Source organism: Macaca nemestrina, chromosome 14 (assembly GCF_043159975.1).
Source record: "Macaca nemestrina isolate mMacNem1 chromosome 14, mMacNem.hap1, whole genome shotgun sequence".
In the NCBI taxonomy this organism is placed as follows: Eukaryota; Metazoa; Chordata; class Mammalia; order Primates; family Cercopithecidae; genus Macaca; species Macaca nemestrina.
In genome coordinates, this window is record NC_092138.1 from 77,796,974 (window position 1) to 77,813,287 (window position 16,314).

Consider the following 16,314-nt stretch of genomic DNA (forward strand, 5'->3'; position numbering starts at 1 on the left):
GCAGAACCTGCCAACAGCCAAATGCTATTATGACAAGTTAAGTCCACACTCATTACATGCCTTTGCAGTACATGTCACCCCTGCCGTTTCCTATCTCCAGGCCCAAGTGGGGCCCTCCTGCCAGTTTTCCAGCCCAGTGGCATGACCAGAGGCTGACTGTCCATCACGAGCTTGATGGACAAGGGGGAGGAACAGCCAAGCCCAGCTCAGCTGCCTGTCTCTTCTTTTCAACCATGCTTCTGCTTCCCTGATGCTTAACAACAGCAAACAGCACCCCTCTGTGACTCTCAGCCCATCCCCTTCAGGCAGGCATCCTTGCAGACAGACCATCAGCCCGGGTTGCTCCTATGGACTTAGAAGGAAGGATAGGGCAGGAGCTTTCCTGGTGGCCTCCGTGGCCTCGGTCCTCTCTCCTAACAATGCATGGTAATTAGTTGCATCTCGGGCCCTCTGACACCCCTTAACCTGGAAAATCAGGCAGACTTGTGCGACAGCAATCAGATCCCAGACACATCCAGCCGTAATGTGATTACGCCATTTACCAAAATGCAAAGAGAGATACTTGAGGCGTTTCTGATTAGGGCTGACATTATCCCTCTGATGGGCCACCGCATTAATCAAAGCTGTTGCTATGACTGGCGATGGTGGGGAAATAACCCCAGCTTGATTCTGGGCCTACCCAATGCCGCCAAGGAAAAGGTCAGCTTTTGTTAGGGACATAGCAGAAGAATCGCTTCTTCCTGCTTAAGAAGGGCTTTCTATTGAAATCGCACCAGCAGCCAGAAAGACAGGCCTCTGTTTTCTTTCATTACGCTGGGATTTTCTGGTGCCATTGCTCAAGATGACTCGATAGTATTGTTCTGGGAGGGACTGCGATGTGTGTGTGTGTTGGGGGTGGGGATATGGAGGCTGATTTGTGGGGCTGTCAGAGCCTTCTGCTCTCCAGAACTGTATCTTAATTGCTGGGTGGCCCCCTGGGAATCGTGTAGGGCATGAGAACCTGGGGGCGGGGGAGAAGGATGATCTGTGGAAAAGCCCAGCTTTTCCCATGGCATAAACACTCTGGGCTTCTGCTGCTTTCTCCATTCCAGAGCCACTAAAGCATTTGGCAGAGACAAGCTTGCACCACACACCCTATGACAAGGCAGATGGAAAAGCAGGCGGGAATGAAATGGATCTGACAAGCCTGCGTGGAAAACCCCCTGGCCTCTGCTCCGGGCTGTGGAGAACCCATGAACTGCAGGGGAGGGCAGGGAACACCGGGTGATGGGCGCTGGGGACGGGGTCATCAGAACTCCATGATGGCCAGATAGAGGTAAACTGTTCCCAACACCAAGGCAGCCTTCTCTCAGGTGCAGATACTGAAAGGGAAATTTAGAGGTCAGTGATGTGGCACAGCTTCTCCCCCCAGCACAGGGATAGAGCAGTGTAGAAGAATCAAGGAATCTGGTTCTAGTTCAAGTCCTTTCTAGAATTTTCTCTGAGCCTTGGTTTCCCCATCATCAGAGTGGGGACAATGAAATCCACTCTGCTGTCCTCATAGGGGCGTAAAGGTCGGTCAGATCACTTCCTTTGGGGGAAAGTGATTTGTAAACTCTGGAGCGCAGATATTCAAACTTGGCTGCATTTGGGAGTCACCTGAAGAAGTTTTTGAAGTTCTGAAGCCGGGGCCCCGGCATCAGACATTCTGGTTTCATTGGTCAGAGAGGCGTCAGGGCATGGGGATGTTTCAAAGCTGCAGGGGATCCTCATGCACAGCCCAGGTTGAGAACCACTGCTCGCGAGTGCTATAGGGAGCCATGCCCTGCCTTTGAGCCTCATTTCCTATATCTTTTAATGGGAATAAAAATTTTTTCGAGTAAAAGGCTTTCATGAGAATAAAAGGAGAAAAAATGTATGTGAAAATGCATAAAGTCGTATATCCTGGATTCCTAATTAATGTTCAGTTCCCTCATTAGAGGCCATCGCCTCTGTTTCAGGGGAGTCTCATCCCCAGGGTGAGACCCTGGACAGCACCTTCCCCCTTAGCTGTGTGATTGTGTTCAACTTACTGAATAGCAGCAAGCATTTACAGCACCTGAAGCCTTTCACGTGCTTGATCTCACTTAATTATAGCAATAACCTGGGGAGGCGGGCATAGATCATTGTTACCACCCTGTGAAGCAACATCATAGGTGACTCAGGCAGTCAGTGGTGGAGCTGGGATTTCAGCCCAAATTTGTCTTGTTCCGAAAGCGGAGTTCTTTCCATGACCTACTTGGTTAGAACTGACCTGAGTCAATTTTGTCATTCACTATGTAGATGCAAGAGGTCTTGGGGCCGTAGGTCTCTGCATGTTGTAATGAAAGCAGGTGTCAGATAGAATTCTGCCGTACAGACTTTCATTTATTAGCAAAGCAGGTGCAAAAACAGGCATGTGGCTTGCTCTGTGAGCTCAATGACATCCCGAATCATTGTCCTTTTAGGTGCCCCAGTAGCTCCTTGCATGAAAGCCTCACTCAGGGCAGAGGTGACATTTATTCAGCACCAGGATTCAGCTAACCTTGTCATTGAGTCATGAGAAAAAAATTAGCTGATAATCAGCCTAACAAACACAGAATCCATTGGAATCATAAACTTATGGCACTGTTCCATTTAATAAACACAGGGAGACCAGTCAGAAGGCTACCAGAACAGTCTAGCCCAGAGTTGACAAAGGCCTTTCCCAATGGCTATGGGGAGGTAGGAAAGGGGTAGGATCATTCACTGAGTCAACCAAATATGTTGAGCACCGTACTAGTTTCCTAAAACAAAGTACCAAAATGAAGTACCACAAAATGGGTGGTTTACAACAGAAATTTATTTTCTTATTCTGGAGGCCAGAAGTCGGAAATTAGGGTGTCAGAAGGGCCATGCTCCCTCTGACACGTCTAGGGAAGGATCCTTTCTCACCTCTCTCCTGGCTGCTGGTGGGTGCAGTAATCCTTAGTGTTCCTTGACTCATTGCTGTCATCCAATCTCTGTCTCTGCCATCACATTACATGGCTTTCTCCCTGTGCATGTCTGCACCTCTGCATCTCTTCCTCTTCTAATAAGGACACCAGTCATATTGGATTTAGGGCCTGTCCTAATTCAATATGATCTTAACTAATTATATCTGCAAAACCCTATTTTCAAATAAGGTCACATTCTGAGGTTCTGCAAAGACATAAGTTTGGGGGGACATTATTCAACCCAGTACAGGCACCTACATTATGCCAAGTGCTGTGAAGAAAGAAGATAAATGTGAATAAGCATTTTTCTGCACTTCAGTTGCTCAGCCCCCAGCGAGGGAGACAAGCAGGTTGGTGCCTACTCTGAGAGCAGTAAACACACGTTGCTGGTACAGGACAGATGAAGCATCTCACCCCAAATTAACAGGGTCATGGAAGCAACCTCTGAGCTGAGTTCTGAAGGCCTGGCAGGAGGTAGCCAGGGCAAGGAGGGCAGAAAGGCAACAGAGACAGAGGGAGCGACATGTAAGTCCAAGGGTCTGGTTGTAGAGGGAGCAGGATGAGTGCATTGAGGCAAGAATGTGGGGTCTGAGATGGACAAGTGGTGATGTGTGAAGCCAAACTGTTAAGCAAGGGCAAGGTCAGGAAGCAACTCATGTGCCAGTCTAAGAATTTTTTCTGTGGACCACAGGGAGCCATTGGCATAGTTTAAGCAAGGCAGAAATGTAGTCATATTTGCATGTTAGAACAATCACTCTGAAGCAATGAAAAGGGTAAACTGGAAAGGTTAAGAATGGCAATGGGAAATGTCAGTAAAAGGCAATAAATAATAAGGTCCTGGCATATGGCCATAACCATGAGGATGGGGAGAAGGGAATTGATTTAATATTTACTCAATACGAGGGAATCAGCAGAGTTTATGGATAAATCAGATGGTGGGCATGAAAAAGGAGTCAATAATAACATCCAAGCTGCTCTGCACTAGGTTTTGTTGAGCTCAGGTCCTGAGGTCATCCGTGAGATATTTGGAAGTGATCAGAACAGAATGCTGGAGAACTTCAACATTTCAGAAGCAGGAGGAGAAAACCCAGCTAGTAAATAATTCAGAGGAAAAAAAAAAAGTCGTGTGACAGGAGAAATGGAGTTATACACAGGGAGCATTAAGAAGAGAGCCACTGGGACCCAGGTGGAATTAGCACCCAAGTAATAATGTTAGCCCAGTGAGGTGACTCCCAGGGAAGGAAGAACTCTGGGAAGCTTAGAGACCCAGAAAAAAGGCAGAGTAGGGACGAAGACCACATGTCTTTATAGTAGGCAAATTTCCCAACTTCCTATTAAGCCTGGATGTCGCCAAGAACAGTGGGGTCCAGTTCAGTTAACAGGGGTGACCAATGGTCAGGTTTGCCCAAGTCTGTTCCAGTGGAACCCTGAGGGCCTAACGTCCTGAGAAACCTTTCTGTCCTGGGAAAACCAGGACACTTGGTCACCCTGATTAACAAACACTTCCTGAGCGTCTGCTACATGCCACATGCTATATTGGATGATATCAAGATTAACAGTGCACAGAGCAGGCCCTTTTGCAGCCCACAGCCTGGTAGGGGGAAATAATGGATTACAAGCTCCCAAAACCTGTAGAAGAATAGGTTGAGATTCCTATCCTTCACTGCCAAGGGCAAGTTAAAGGAAAATGGTTTGGATATAACTTAGCCAGGGATGAAAAAATGCTCTCTTAACAAAATAAGGCTGTGGTGCAAGTTCATAAGTGTATGTTAATAGGAGAAATATTAATTTCTTATATCAAATTGAGAAGGGCAGAAGTTATGCTTATTCTGGTTTTTTTTTTTTCTATAATAAAAGAAATGTGAGTTTTCAAGATAGTTTTGCTAAAAGGAGAAATAATTTCTCTTGTAAAGCTAAGTACAGTTTGGGGCCAGAAGGAAGGGAAGATGTCCACACAGGATAAAATATGCTTGATTTTAGATGTTGCAGGAAAGAACTAGTTACAACTCAAAAAGAAAAACCCTATTGGGCCCTCTTTGGTCCCCATGCCTAGATAATTTTCCCAGGGCTGCTGTAACAAATTACCACAATCTACATGGCTTAAAATAACAGAAATTTATTCTCTCACAGTTCTGGAGGGCAGAAGTCTAAAATCCAGGTGTCTGCAGAACTGCACTCCCTCTGGAGGCTCCAGGGAGATTCTGTTCCTTGCCTTTCCAGTTTCTGGTGGCTACTGATGTCACTTGGCATTCCTTGACTTGTAGCTGCATCAACTTCAATTTCTGCCCCCATCTTTGATGAACCTTCTTCCGAATATTTCTTTATGTGTCCTCTTCAGTTTATCTAATCTCCCTCTGCCTGACTCTTATAAAGGCATTTGTCATAAACTCAGTGTAAGTTGAGGAGCGTACCGAATGCATATCACTTTCACACTTAAAGTTGAAAAATCAAATGTAGAGAGATGTCATCAAGATTGCTTACTTGAGGTGCTCTGCACTCACCTCCTCCGCAAGGAAGGATGAAAACAACAAATAGATAACCACATGTCAAATAAAATGTCTAAAGGAGAACACCAGAATTCAGCAAGGAAGTGACAAATACCTTTTGAGACAGAAATTCAGGACAGCAACATGAACAGGGAAGTACAGCACCCAGCCAGGTTCAGCTCAGGGCCGAAAGGAACTCCCCAGTGTGGGGGAAAGGTAAGCAGGAAGTCTCCAGCAGTCCACATTCTCACTTCACATGCCTGCAATCTTAGTTACACGAGAGCTCTATCACCTTCACAGGCCCTAAGCCCAGTGTAAGGAGAGGGCCTGGAATCAACATGATTGCATTATTCCAGAGACCAAATTCACACAGAATCACCCTCTACTCCCCAGAACCCAGGCTGCTGCAGCACAACACAATTTTGAGAGCAGAGCCACCACCAGAGTGCATTCTGCCCTGAGGATCAATAGTCTCTGCATTTCTCCATCCCTGGAGCTCCACTGATATCCCACCACATTTACCCAGAGGGCTGCAGAGTCAAAAGACCAGCTGAAATTATCAGTGTAGCCATATTCCTGGCACCAGACCCCACGCAGTACCCTACATCTTGGGGAACAGGCAGTTCGGCACAGTTAAGGAGCTACCCTCAGGAGAGAGGGAGCTGATGTACACACTCTCCAGAACCTGACAGCCATTTACCCAAGGCCCATTGCCATCAGCCCTGCTCTCTCCAGCATCAAAGCTGCCAAGGACCCATGTATAACCACCAGGAGCCCAAGGACTGGCCTGCCCAGGACCTGCTGCTGCTGGTAACCACGCCCTCTTTAACAGGGAAACCACCATGTGCAAGTGAATGCCCCCCAAGGGCTCAAGGACTGGCCTCCCCAGTGTTCCCATGCCCACCAAAGCCATAGCAAAGCTTCCACAAACAACCATAACCTAAGCTGCTGAGGCACTTGCAGACACTGCTGACATTGATTATAGCCAAAGAAATTATACAGAGACTGTACTACTACACCCACCCAGAACCAAAGCCAAAGCCCCCTATACAATCAATACGATAGGACACATCTACAGAAAAAAAGGTCTTACCCTACAAAAGCTACTCCATAATATTGGAAGAACCAAATGTTCCACCAAATGTCAGATATAAACGGAACACAGAAAACTTGAAAAACCAAGGAAGCATGACATCTCTAAAGAAACACAATAATTCTCCAGTAACAGACCACAAAGAAAAGGAAACCAATGAATGCTTAGAAAGGAACTCAAAATAATGACCTTAAGGAAACTCAGTGAGATACAAGAGAACACAGATAGACAATTCAACAAAATCAGAAAAACAACTCATGATCTAAATTTTAAATTCAATAGAGAAAAATATCATTTTAAAATGAGCCAAACGAAAGCTTTGGAACTGAAGAACTTAATGAACAAAATTAAAAATATAACTGTCAGCTTTAACAATAGACTGGATCAAGCAAAAGTTAAAATTTCTGAACTTGAAAGCAGGTCTTTTGAAATAACATCGCCAGAAAAAAAAAAAAAGGAATAAAAAAGAATGAAGAAAGCCTACAGGGCATATGGTATCCTATTAAGCAAAAAAAAAAAAAAAAGAAAGAAAGAAAACAAATTATGAGATTTCAAGAAGACATAAGAAAACACATAGAAAACCTATTTAAGTAAATAATACCTGAAAATTTCCCAAGTCTTGGGAAATATCAGGAGATGCAGATACAGAAAGCTCAAAAGATTCCTAAGTGGATTCAACCCAAAAAGATCCCCTCAAGGCACATTACAGCTAAACTGTCAAAAGTTAAAGAGAGATTTCTAAAAACAGCAATAGAAAAGTATCAAGTCACATATAGGGCAGCCCACATCAGACTAACAGCAAGTTTCTCAGCAGAAACCTTACAGGTCAAAAAAGAATAAGATGATGTGTTCAAAGTGCTAGATTAAAAAAAGAAAAAAAAAAAAACCTAACAGCCAAGAATACTATACACAGCAAGAGTATCCTTCATAAATAAAGGAGGAATAAAATCTTTCAGAAAAACAAGCAAAACTGAGGGAATTGATCACCATTAGTCTTGTCATGCAAGAAATGTGTAAAAGCTGGGCATGGTGGATCATGCCTGTAATCTTAGCACTTTGAGAAGCCAAGGCAATAGTATTACCTGAGCCCAGGCATTTGAGGCCGGTCTGGAAAACAAAATGAGATCCCCATCTCTATTAAAACAAAACAAAACAAAAACCTAGCCATGATGGTGTGTACCCGTGGTCCCAGCTACTCCCAAGGTTGAAGTGGGAGGGTCATTTGAGCCCAGGCAGTTAAGGCTGCAGTGAGCCATGATCGTGCCTCTGCACTCCAGACTGGGTAACAGAGTGAGACCATGTCTGAAGGAAAAAACGTGTAAGAGAGTTGTGCATCTGGAAGTGAAAAAGCAATAGCTACCATCATGAAAACATGTGACTCCCAGGTGGTCAAGTGGTTAGCATAAAAATAAAAACACAAGAAACTATAAAACCCACTGGTGGAACAGATAAACAAATGATAAAGGGAATGAAATCAAATGACACCACTACAGAAAACCACAACATGGTAGAAATAATAAAAGGAAAAAAAGAACAAAGGGTATACAAAACAACCAGAAAACAACAAAATGATAAGAGTAAGTCCTCACCTATCAATAATAACTTTGAATGTAAATGGTTTAAGTTCCTCAACTAAAAGATATGTTCAAGGCCACCCTTATGGTCAAGAAAATATATATATATATATACATTTATACATTGGCTGAATAAATTTTAAAAAAAGAAACAAACAAAAAAAAGGACCAACTGTGTGCTGCCTACAAGAAACTCACTTCAACTGTAAAGAAGAACATGGACTGAAGGTGAAGGGATGGAAAAAGATATTCCAAGCAACATAAATGAAAAGTGAGCAAAAGAGGCTATATTTATATTAGATAAAATAGACTTTAAGCCTAAAGAAACACATAAGGAAACAAAGAAGGTCATTACATAATGATAAAGAGATCAATTCAGCAAGAAAATGTGACAACTCTAAATATATACGTACCCAATACCAGAGCACCTAGATATATAAAGCAAGTATTATTAGAGCTAAAAGGAGAGACAAACCCCTGTACAACAAGAATTGGAAACTTCAATGCACCCTGTCAGCACTGGACAGATCATCTGCACAGAATATCAACAAAGGAATATTGAACTTAAACTGCACTATAGACCAACTGGACCTAACAAACATTTACAGAACATTTCATCCAACAAGTGCAGAATACACATTTTTCTCATCCACATATGAAACATTCTTTAGGATAGACCATATGTTAAACTACAAAACAAATCTCAACACGTTTTTAAAAACTGAAATCCTATCAAATATTTTTTCAGACCACAATGGAATAAATAGAAATCAATAGCCAGAGGAACTTTGAAAACTGTATAAATACATGGAAATTAAACAACATGCTCCTGAACAACCAATGGGTCAATGAAAAAATTAAGAAGGAAATCCAAAAAATGTTTGAAACAAATAAAAATAAGAACACAATATACGAAAACCAATAAGATACAGTAAAAGCAGCACTAGGTTTATAGCAATAAATGCCTGTAGCAGAAAAGTAGAAAGATTTCAAATAAATAACCTAATGCAGAACTAAACAAAACAGAGACAAAAAATACAAAAGGTAAACAAATGAAAAGTTGATTTTTTGAAAAGATAAACAGAATCAACAAACCATTAGCTAGATGGCCTAGGAAAAAGAGATGTTCCAGATAAATAAAATTTAAAAAATAACAAAGGAGATATTACAACTCATACTACAGAAATACAAAGAATCATTAAAGACTATGATGAACAAACACTTCAGTTGAATCCAGTGAGATTCAGATCAGGGATACAAGGATGGTTCAACATATACAAATCAATAAATGTGATACATTACATCAATAGAATGAAAGACCATATGATCATCTCAATAAATGCAGAAACTTCACTTGATAAAATCCCACATCCCTTCATGATAAAAAGACTCAACAAATTAGACATAGAAGAAACATACCTCAACACAATAAAGGCTATATTTGACAAACCCACAGCAAACATCATTCTGAATGGGAGAAAGTTGAAAGTTTTTCTCTTCTAAGAACTGGAACAGTTTTAAAAAACAAGCCCACTTTCACTACTCTTATTCAACATAGTACTTGAAGTCCTAGCCAGAGTCAGGCAAGTGAAAGAAATAAAGCACATTCAAATTGGAAAAGAGGAAGTCAAATTGTCCCTGTTTGCAGATTATGTGGCCTTATACGTAGAAAAACCTAAAGACTCCACCAAAAGTTTCTTAGAACTTATCAATTCAGTAAAGTTGCAGGATACAATTTTTTTTTTTTTTTTAGACAGAATCTCGCTTTGTCACCCAGGCCAGAGTGTAGTGGCACAATCTCGGCTCACTGCAAGCTCCACCTCCCAGGTTCATGCCATTCTCCTGTCTCAGCCTCGCAATTAGCTGGGACTACAGGTGCCCACCACCACACCTGGCTAATTTTTTGTATTTTTAGTAGAGATGGGGTTTCACCGTGTTAGCTAGGATGGTCTTGAACTCCTGACCTCGTGATCTGCCCACCTCGGCCTCCCAAAGTGTTGGGATTACAGGCATGAGCCACTGCGCCCAACCTATGATACAAATTAATACAAAAATCAGTAGCATTTCTATGTACCGATAACAAACTATCTTTAAAGAATCAAAAAGTAATTTCATTTTTAGTAGCTACCAAAAAATAATATCTAGAAATTAGGCAAGACAGTGAAAGGTCTCAACAATGAAAACTACAGACACTGATGAAGGAGATTGAAGAGGATACAAAAAAGTGAAAAGACATCTCATGTTCATGGATTGCAAGAATTAATATTATTACAAAAACCATACTATGCAAAGATATCTACAGATTTTATGCAGTCCCCATTAAAATACCAACAACATTCTTCACAGTAATTGAAACAACGATCCTAAAATTCGTATGGAACCGCAAGAGTCCAAATAGCCAAAGCAATCCTATGCAAAAAGAGCAAAGCTGGAGGCATCATACCATGTGACTTCAATAAATACTGCAAAGCTATACTACAAAAACAACATGGCCCTGGCATAAAAACAAACACATAGACCAATGGAACAAAATAGAGACCCCAGAAGTCAACCCATGTATTTATAACCAACTGCTTTTCAACCAAGGTGCTAAGAACATACATTGGGGAAAGGACAGCCTCTTTAATAAATGGTGCTAGGAAAACTATCCATATGCAAAAGAATGAAATTAGACTGTTTCTTATCACATATAAAAATTAACTCAAAATGGGTTACAGACAGAAATGTAAGACCAAAAACTATAAAACTACTCAAAGAAAACAAAGGATATGCTTTAGTACATTGTTCTGGGCAAAGATTTTATGAGTAAGACTCCAAAAGCACAGGAAATGAAAGTAAAAATAGACCAATGTGATTATACCAAACTAAAAAGCTTTTGCATAGCAAAGGAAACAATTAACAGTGAGGAGACAAGCTGTAGAATGGGAAATAATATTTGCAGTATCTATCCAACAAGGGATTAGTATCCAAGAATATACAAGGAACTTAAACGTCTCAATGACAACAAAACAAATAACACAATTTTAAAATGAGGAAAGGATCTGAATAGACATTTCTCAAAAGAAGACACAAAAATGGCCAAGTATATGAAAAAATGTTCAACATCAGTAATCATCGGGGAAATGTAAATCAAAACTAAAGTGAGATATCATCTCACCCTAGTTAGAATTATTATTAAAAAGATTAAAAATAAGATGAGTGTGGTGGCTTATACCTAGAGTCTCAGCCACTTGGGAGGCTGAGGCAGGAGGATTACATGAGTCCAGGAATTCGAGACCAGCCTGGGCAACACAGTGAGATCCCATCTCAAAAAAAGAGTTAAAAAAAAATGCTGCTGAGGATATAGAGAAAAGGGAATTCTTACACACGGCTGGTTGGAATGTAAATTAGAACAGCCATTTTGGAAAACAGTATGGAGCTTCCTCAAAAAACTAAGAACTTTCATACGATCCAGTAACCCCACTGTTGGATATTTACCTAAAGGAAAAGAAACCTGCACTCCCATGTTTATTGCAGTACTCTTCACAATAGCCACAATATGGAATCAATCTAAGTGACTATCAACAAGTGAATGGATAAAGAAAATGTGATGTATATACATATATATATGTATATATATACACATTCACATACACAATGGAATACTATTTGGCCATTAAAAAGATGAATTCATGTCATTTGCAGCAACCTGGATGGAACCAGAGGTTATTGTGTTAAGTGAGCCAGGTGTAGAAAGACAATTATAGCATGATATCACTTATATGTGGGAACTAAGAAGGGTTGAGCTCATAGAAGTAAAGAATAGATCATAGTTATTAGAGGCTGGGAAGGGTAGTGGGGAGGGAAAATTGGGAGGGGGTCTAGTGAGAGGTTGGTTAATGGATACAAAATTACAGCTAGAAGGGAGGAATAAGTTCTAGTGTTGTATAGCACTGTAGGGTGACTACAGTTTATAATGTATATTTTCAAATAGAGAAGAAGATTTTGAATGTTCCCAACACATAGAAATGATAAATGTTTAAGGTGAAGAATATGCTAATTTTCATAATTTGATAATTATACATTATATATGTATATCAATAAATCACTCTGTACCCCATAAAATATGTATACCCTATAAATATATATAATTATTGCCTGGCAATTGAAAATAAATATTTATCACTGGATATAGGACACACTGAGATCACCCAAGATGATCTCATCTCAAGATCCTTTAGTTAATCACATCTACAAAGGTCCTTTTCCCAAATAAGGCCACATTCACAGCTTCTGAGGGTTAGAACTTAGATCTTTTGGGAGCTACAATTTAATTCACTACACATCCATTAAAATAATCTGAGTATATTTTCTTTTCTTTTGTGTTGCAAGGAGCAAAGAGAGACCGCTACCCTGACAAAGCGTCCACCTTCCCTTAGTCCCAGCTGTACATGAGCAGAAAAGTCATTGATAGCTTTTCTCTACATATGGTTGTCTTATTTGTGTACTGCTCAATCCCTTGGCTAAGGGGTAATTAGGAAGGGATACTAAGATCCAGCTTTCTCTCTGCAGGTCAAACCATATGCCTGGTCAGCACTGCATCCACTGGGAAAAAATAAGCAATTTTTTTCTTCCCACAAAGATGCTGCTCACTTCCCATGCAGTGTGCCCACTCAAAGGGGGTTCCTTTTTCTGACTTGGATAAAGACAAAGTATAGGCCAGGAGAGACTCTCACCATCGACATTCATGACCTCAACTGTGTTTGCTGGTGGCCAATTAGAGGTGATGGTATAAAGTACTTGCTAAAATTGTTAGGACCATGCAAAATTTGCCAGACAGTAAAAGAAATGGAGAAGGGACTGACAAAAAGCAGGGGTGACACAAGGAAGGAAACAAGGGGAACAGCAGGTAGTGAGTTAAAGTGAGTTTCTAGACGCGGAGGGAGGGAAGGAGTGGATGTAGAGGTCCACCAGACTTAGACAGCCTTATGTGAGCACACCCCCATGTTCACCACCCCCACCACAAGCAGTAAGGCCTTGACTCTTTAGTGATAGGAAGGAGCAATATAACCTAGGCTGAGACCTGTTCCCCAAACCCACCTAGCTCTGCCCCCTGCTCTGTAAAATTTTGAAGAACTATCAGAGCCCCTGTAGTAAAGACCTGCTTGAACTTTCAGTGGGAGCTAATATGCCTTTGCTGTACTGTGTTTTCTGAGCCACATGAAGAAGGGCAGCTGGATCCTCATTGGGACCAGCTATGTCTCCAGCAACAGACACCCACAGGCAATGACCCACTTGGAGGAAGACCCAATCCCCCAAGACAACTGCCAGAGAGAGGCCAGACACCCATCTTGTAGAAGAAGAGGACAAGGAAAAGCTAGCCATGCCCTCCACTGACACTAAAATCCCTTAGGTATGTGCAACCCCAAAAGCCCTTCTATATCCACAGTTTTGTTGAATTCTTACAACAGTATCCCATGTCAAGCCCGTTTTACAAACCCGGAAGCTGAGTTTCACAGAGGTGAAGGTCTTGCTCTGATACAGGACTCTCTACTCGTGGTCGCTTTTTGCCATTCAGAGTGGTAGGTTTTAGTTTTGGTTTTTCCATGTGAGACACACTGGGAATCTGCAGCCTGGGTTGTCATCTAGATTCCCTCGTGCTAGGATCTCAGGCGTGCCACTTAACCCCAAAGTAGTGTTTTTCTGTAAATAAAAAAGAATAATAATTATCTTCCCCACGATGTCACTGTGGAACAGCCAATAAAAATTATTAAAAAGCAATTGCCAACAATTGAAGTCAAACACATCATAGGAGAGTAAATTGCTGTGTTCTACTAGCTTCTGTGGGAATTTTGATACAATTTTTTTAAAAAGACCAATCCCTGGATATCTACGCAAGTTAGAGGGAGTCATTATTAGCATGGAAAGAAAAGTGGTTTTATTTTCTTGGTGGTTTTATTAATAAGAAAAAGAGTAGATGTGTATTGTTTCTCAAAAAAAAATGAGATTTTTCGGGAGCATATGGCAAATTAGTCATTAAGACTCTCTTATGGCTCATACCCACTTAATATGTTCTCTGTGGTGTGTGTACAACAAACCTGCAAAATTACATTACAGTGACTATTAAATGATTCATCAGGGTCACTTCCCCAGTAGATTTAGAATCTGGTGCTTATTCATGTTTCTCCCTCGGTAAGCTTTATTATCTCAATTGTGTTTGCCAGTGGCTAATTAGAGGTGATGGTACAAGCTAATTGCTAAAATTTTTCAGAACCATCAAAGTATTTATTTTGAGAGCAGGGGAAAATTACAGTTCCATCTTTGCTGCCAAAGAAGGGATGCATTGTGATTTTAACAAATGGTGTGTCTGCTGGTCCTTAAGAGTTCAGTAGCAGTTTAATATGCAAAGTGATTGGCTGACAGTGTGAACCTGGAGCTGAGACGCTATTACTGCTCCCAGTACCTGGGAGTACTCTGGCTCCAGCTGGACTCATGCTTCATGGCTTGAAATTCCCACAGCCTGGGTTTGGTCTATGAAGACTTTCCCCCACCCCCTTTTGTAACTCTTAACCACAGCAAGACTGGGAAAACCATGGGGGTGACAAATTGAATTGGGCTCACAAAGGATGTCAGGGGAGGCCAGAGCAGACAAGCTCCAGGTGATAAGAAAAAGTGCAGTCTGATAGGAAACAGCAGACTTCAAAGAGCAGAGGAAAATTGTTTGCCAGTAGGGCACAAACACACGGATCCAGGAGAAGCAATGCTTAGTAACTCAGGCTGGCAGCCCTCAGAAGTCTGACAACCAATAGCCAAGTCACAAACCCTAGAATGAGGTCAAGAAGGAGACTGGCCCCTAGGGAGAAAGAGGGTGAAAGCCAGAGAAAGAGAAGATTCAAGGCTGGGTCTCAAACACAAAGCCTAGAGGCAAAAAGGATAAGGCTGAGTCCCAGAGAACAGGGGTTAGATAACTCACTTTTGATCCTGGGGGTGATGTTGGTTCTCTCAGAAATCAATTATTGGCCCCAGCTCACCAGACAGCCACAACAGTTTCCCCTTCATGATACTTTGAGATCAAGCAGCACCCAACTCACCCAGTATTCATTTGCACTTCTTGTGCGCCTTCCCATCATGTGTGTGTTGGGGGGCACGGGCGGGAGGGTGGGTGTTAGTGGGAGCTGGAAAAGGGAATTACAGTTTCTTGGCTCGCTTTTAGCTAGAGTTTGCCATGCAAATTAAATGCACTCATGCCAGCTCTGAATGTGGGAAGTGGAGGCCATTTCCCTGTTTTTTACCATTTCTCCAGGTAAGAAAAGTCACGAGGATATAGGGCTGTGGCAGCCATGAGAATGCACGTCTCACTTCTGCACTGCAAGGACTGGGGTTGACAACAGTCCCGCTACGGCAATCTGAAATCCATGCTCACATTTACCCCACCACGGCCATGCTTCTCACGGACTGATTCCAGCCAGTGACTATGCATGGCAGAGAGACATGAGCTCCTTGGATGGGTGGCTTTGGCTCAAGGATTCTCCATATGCTTTGCTGAACATTTCTAAGGTCTTCTGTCTTGCAGACTGGATTCTCCGGCATCAGTAGAAAGAATCTAATAGAACAATGTCTTTTTGCCGTCTGGTACATGCCACTGTGAACCTCTTGAGGGAAGGCGTAGTGGCCTACTCATTTTGTGCCTTACAAACTCTGTGAAAAAGACAAAAAGGTAAAGACTCTAACTTCTATTTTATTCATGTATTGTTTGTTTTTGAATTAGTAGTGATGATAGCCATTATTAGCTGAATACCTAATCCATATGCCAAACATTTTACATTATGCCCTACTAAATGTATTAGCTCATTTTATTGAATTCTCACAACAAAGCTGGTCTTATTATTAGTCCCATTTTGCAAACAATGACATTGACGTTTAAAGAGAACATGCAATTTTTCCCAAAGTCACATGGCTAGTAAAGGACAGGCTCTCTTGCCTGATTTTTGTACAAACATCACATGCCAGGTGCCAAGCTAGGATCTACCTAGAGTTTATTTAACGTATTTCTTACTATAAAGGTAACACCCACACCAGAAGTACAGCAGGAGCAGGCTTGATTTAGATGGAGCTGATTAAGAAAGGTTCATTGTTGGGTTCCTTTTCAATGTTGTCATATCTATAATAATGGAGATTGCCAGCTAAAATACAGGACACCCCATTAAATT

At 41.7% G+C, this 16,314-nt stretch overlaps 1 long non-coding RNA gene across 4 annotated transcripts in view; it reads right to left on the reverse strand.

The window, feature by feature from the left end:
- LOC105481033 (uncharacterized) overlaps positions 1-16,314 on the reverse strand; it is a 42,554-nt gene that overhangs the window by 20,493 nt on the left and 5,747 nt on the right. For 3 of the 4 annotated variants that reach the window (XR_011613088.1, XR_011613087.1, XR_986730.2), the window contains 2 exons: positions 15,397-15,802; positions 12,363-13,807 (listed from right to left, as the gene is read on the reverse strand). This is a non-coding gene — a long non-coding RNA (uncharacterized lncRNA). Of the gene's footprint in view, positions 1-12,362; positions 13,808-15,396; positions 15,803-16,314 lie in introns of those variants that run through there. The other variant, XR_011613089.1, reaches the window with a different exon arrangement.